The sequence below is a fragment of the Atta colombica genome, unplaced genomic scaffold (genome assembly GCF_001594045.1).
Source record: "Atta colombica isolate Treedump-2 unplaced genomic scaffold, Acol1.0 scaffold27, whole genome shotgun sequence".
NCBI lineage: Eukaryota > Metazoa > Arthropoda > Insecta > Hymenoptera > Formicidae > Atta > Atta colombica.
In genome coordinates, this window is record NW_017259370.1 from 1,665,510 (window position 1) to 1,670,747 (window position 5,238).

Below are 5,238 nucleotides of genomic sequence, written 5' to 3' on the forward strand. Positions count from 1 at the left end.
ATGTATGTATGTATGTATATATTGTGTGTGTGTGTGCGTGCGTGCGTGCGTGTGTATGTGCGTGCGTGTGTATGTGCGTGCGTGCGTGCGTGTGCATGTGTGTGTGTACATTTTGCAGCAAATAAAGACAAATAAAGCCCACGTACTACGCGTGGGTTCTCCTGTAATACATTTATAGACGCTCTCACGCTGAGAGGAGAGCATGAATCTATAATGTTTCACATTTGTCTTATATTTTTCGCGTCATAAAGTGTATATAATTATAGAATATGAGAAAAAAATTGTAATTGAAAGTGTTCGATCGACCTTAGCTTTGTTTCACACTAGAACAAGGAAGGTCGTTTATCTTAGTGCTAATTTGCACTTTTGTATAAGTGTGTATATCGTGCTAGGACTTCATCCTAGCAGTACTAGATATACTAAGAAAAATCTAGTTAAAAATGAATGAACATTCTGATTATATTAATTAGAATTTCGACTATTTTAACTAAAATTCTAAATATTTAACCAGAAAATTCTGATTCGTCCATTTTGGAATTCCAATTAATCCAACCAAGATATTTTTCTTAATGTCAATTCATCGGAATAAATATTAAGACACACACACACACACACACACACACACACACACACACACACACACACACACACACACACACACACACCAGTTTGGCTGATGAGAAAATCTATCTGGCCATAAAATCCGATGGAATATTTTTCATCCTTCTCCCCTCCCTCCAATTCATTTTATTTTATGTAATCGAGAGATATAATAGTTTTTAGCGATAGATAGACGTGATATCATCTATCATTCGTTTCATATCAACTTTATTATCGAGTGTTATCATTTTTTTTCTATTATAAAATTTATCACGTAACATAATTCGAAATCTTTTAGGGCTTAAAATTTATTTAAATTGAATGATTTTTATCACAATATCATTTCAACAATAATATTGTCGTTTCAAAATATTTTTCTTTGTACAGCTGATGAGAGGAACATGTGATATAACAATAAATACGCCAAATTTTTCAATTCGCATTAAGAAACGCAACACAGTTCACGCTCGTCTGCGAGAAATGCATTACGTAAGTGTCACGATAACGAAACGACTACATCAAATCAAGAAACGCATGGCGATACGTGACTTTCAATTTTAATTCGAGACTTTCGAAGACACATTTCAAAATCAAAAGGAATCGATAGAATTATCAATCAAGAGAAAACAATAAAAAATTTTCATTTCCTTGAAACTCATATAATATCAATTCTCACTAATTGTAAAAAAAACATAGTAGTACATAAACACACAGTAGTACATTTTACAAAAATGAAAAAAATATATTCCTAGATACTTAATTCGTAAATAAAAATTTGAATCCTAAAACTAGTTGAGGTGTCTTTCTCTGTATAATTAAATATATGTGAGAATTATATTTGTAGCAAAGAGATCATTTGATTTCTACGTGCACGTCTACCTAATTGGTGGCTGCGTGGGCCAATTATCTATGTTAATTGACATAACAATTAATGCTAGGACGATCCGAGGACGAGCGAGAGTTACATTCTGCATACAAAATCAGCATGATATATAACGCGATTAATCAATTATTTGTTCGCAGAAATATTAATTTTAGCGTGTTTTTGTACTAAACTTTTTTTACGATTATATTATAATTTTCATTGGTTAAGTCAAAAACATTATTGTCTTATATTATTGTCTTATATTCCACAAAGAAGAGATGAAATTTAACACATGAGCACGAAATAATGTATCGAGATTCATTTTATAAAATTATTGTGTGCAATGTCATTAACAAAAAATGGATCACAAAAAAAGGAGAGAATCAAAACAATCTATAACATGTTATAAATTCTTGTAAAATATACTTTCCTCTGGCACAATGTTATTTTTTTAATTTACAAAACAACATAAATCTTAAACGTGTACATAGAAGAGTAATTAAACTCTTTCCTTTGTCAAGAAATAACTATGAATATATTAGAAATAAAAATTAAATTTGATTTGATATTTCAACAATATTTCTCTTTTAATTTAGAAAATTCAACTAATACAGATTCTTGTACTCTTTCTGCATTAAAATAATTATTACGTTTCTATACGCAAAGATAAATAAATTGCTGAAATATAATGTGTTAAACGTACATCTATGTCTAAAAAAATATTTAAAAAATAAAAAATTATTTAAACTTATTTAAAAAATTCAACCAATACAGACATAATTCTCGTATTCTTTATGAATTAAGATAATTACTTTCCATATGCGAAGATAAACTAGTTGTTGAATTATTACATGTTATAAGTTTATGTAATATATACTTGCCCGATATTATTTTCTTTTAATTAGAAAATAGCATAAATTTTTAAATGTATAGAAGAGTGAAGAGAAGTAAATATTTTCTTGGTTACAACGATAACCGTATAAGTATATTTTAGATAAAAGTCCAACTCAGTTTGATTTTTCGACTATATATCAATTTTTGTTTAAAAAATTCAAGTAATATAGATAATTCTCGTATTCTTTCTGCATTAGATAATTACTACACTTATATACGCGAAGATAAACGAGTTGTTGAATTATAATATGTTATAAATTTACGTAAGAAATTCTTTACTCGCGTGATATTATTTTCTTTTAATTAGAAAACAGTATGAACTCCTAAACGTACATAAAAAAATAATAAGAAAAAAAATTAAACTTTTCTTATATCATAACGATAATTATGAGTACATTACAAATAAAGTTAATTCGATTTTTCGATATCTCTTTTTTAATTTAAAAAATTCAATTGACACGGATCTTTTTGTATTCTTTCTGTATTAAAATAATTATTAAGCTTCCATACGCGAACATAAACAAGTTGTTTCGATACAATGTAAAAAAAGCCACCAGAGGCGGAGAGCTTTATCTATAAAAAAAACTATCTATAAAAAAAACAATATAATTCTGTACTCTGAAAACAAACTGAAGGTTTCAAGAGGAAAAGTCCAGACATATATCATCGCAGTTTCGCAAACGTTCAAGATAAGCTCACGAAACAGCGGTGTTCCATGTAGCCTAACTTGAAAAACACACAATTAAAAGGAAGATGATGATTCACGCGATGTACAGATTCGAAATGGTGTAAACGTTTCCAACATGAATCGCATCTCGCTACTCCGATCTCGAGGTTTTCGATGCGGCGCGTCGCATCGCGTTGCAAGATAGGTCTCATAGTAGACTCGAAAAACGGGATCTCATGTCATACGACCTAAATCTCACGGACAGATCCGACCGAACGAAAGGTTAGAAAGAGATCTCTTCGAGGTACGGCAAAATATATTAACATGGAGAGATACGAGACTCACGGTAAGGACGCGTCGAGACAGTGGCAGGACACTCCTTTGTATCCAGGGCCGAGCCAAGCGAAAAATCCTCGTGGTTTCAAGACACCGCGTTGTTCTCCAGAACTACATTGGGCGACGCACACACATCAGTCGCATCATTCACCTACAGGAAACAGTCGCGATCGACGGGCTTTCCATACAACTTGCCGCAGGTTCGCGCGAGCCCTGGCGCTCGGCTCCGACAAGTCGGTATAAATTCGTAGAAATCACATTGATAGCCGTTCGAACGTCAGCTCACTTTGAGAATCGTAGACCAGCTGTGTTTTTGCCTGACCATCGAGGAACTCGAGCTCTCGAGCATGCGCTCTCTCGTGCTCTCTCCGCGATGCCGCCACTGCCGCCTGGTGCTGCCCCTCTCATTCAGTTTATCCTACTGTCACTTGGTTCCGTCGCTTGTCACATGGTGTCGTCACAGTCAGCCGCAGTGATTGTCAGCTGTGATTGGTCAGTTCGAGTTAGTGTGGTGCAATCGGTGTAATCTTTTGTCTTTAGTCATCTCGTGTGAAAAAGAAAAACAACTCAGTCAGGACTCAATGATGCTTTAATATCATTCGTTCTTTAATTCTTGGTTGAATCTAAATGTAGAAATCAATCGTAATAAAGGATCGTATAAAGGATCACTGTGCGCTCATTGACTGTTTTAATTATTGAACACATTAGAGGCGGTATGAAGTGTCGCTGCTCCAATACGCTGTTCAAACTGAATACGATTGTTGGAGAGAGAGAGAGAGAGAGAGAGAGAGAGAGAGAGAGAGAGAGAGAGAGATAATGTTTATTAACATTTTAAGACCTCCTGTAAGAACAAATTAAAGCAAAAGTAATAAAAAGAATAAAGAAAACAATTTATGATATTAAAGAAAATTAATTATGAAAGAAAAAGAGCGTTTATTATTATTTTAAAGCTGTGTTCTCTAAGAACACAAATAAATTAAAACAATAATAATACAAGAAATGAAGGAAATAATTTACAATATTAAAGAAAATTAATTACAAGAGAGAGAGAGAGAGAGAGAGAGAGAGAGAGAGAGAGAGAGAGAGGAAAGACTTTCAGCATCTTGCATTATGTAATTTACATTTATTAACATAAGAAAAGACGTAAAAGATTTTTTTCATTCTAAACGAATCAAGTGTAACTTTATTACAGCTAGATTACGATTACATTAAAAGAAATATTAAAGCTTTAAAAATATATAAAATTGCGTGGAAAGATTTCACATTTAAATTTCAATTAATTTTATTTTTTCAATTCAATTCAATATACATTTCATTGATAAGTAAAATACAATTTTAAAAAAAATATCGGGCCCCTCCGGGATTTGAACCCGGGACCTCCTGCACCCAAAGCAGGAATCATACCCCTAGACCAAGAGGCCTGATGATTGTTCAGCGTCAAGAAAGGTAGATCTGGGACATACTATAGTGTCTTACACCATGCTTAGTGCTGAAATACTACCGTATCTCAGATTGTAAAAACTAATGTAATATAATAAATAAAAAAAATATTCAAGTATCGATAAACACAAAAAAGATTTTTATTCCGGATGAATTTAATACGGTAGACTATATATACGCAATAACACATTGTTATTAATGCGAGTTTGAGTCTAAATATATCATCATTTGTTGGTAATTGTATACTAATATATATATATATCCAGCAGTATTTCTTAAATTTATTTTACGAATGATAAAAATGACAATGTTAATTGCTTTTGAACTAATCAGATCGAGCTGGGAACTAGAATTTGTTGAACAAGATACTTGTCTCATAAAAAATTTAAAAGAGCGCAAAAATAAAAATAGAAATTTATATTATATATATATATAT

The 5,238-nt window shown here is 32.0% G+C and overlaps 1 protein-coding gene and 1 non-coding gene across 2 annotated transcripts in view; both read right to left on the minus strand.

The window, feature by feature from the left end:
• The window catches only part of LOC108689359 (solute carrier organic anion transporter family member 5A1), an 18,648-nt gene extending 14,919 nt beyond the window's left edge, over positions 1 to 3,729 (minus strand). The window contains exon 1 of the mRNA XM_018196091.1: positions 3,372 to 3,729. The gene's annotated coding sequence lies outside the window, so the exon portion shown is untranslated. The remainder of the gene's footprint in view (positions 1 to 3,371) is intronic.
• A 982-nt stretch (positions 3,730 to 4,711) lies between these two features.
• On the minus strand, positions 4,712 to 4,783 carry Trnap-ugg. Its single transcript has one exon. It is a non-coding gene; the product is annotated as a tRNA-Pro (tRNA).
• Positions 4,784 to 5,238: the final 455 nt, after the last annotated feature.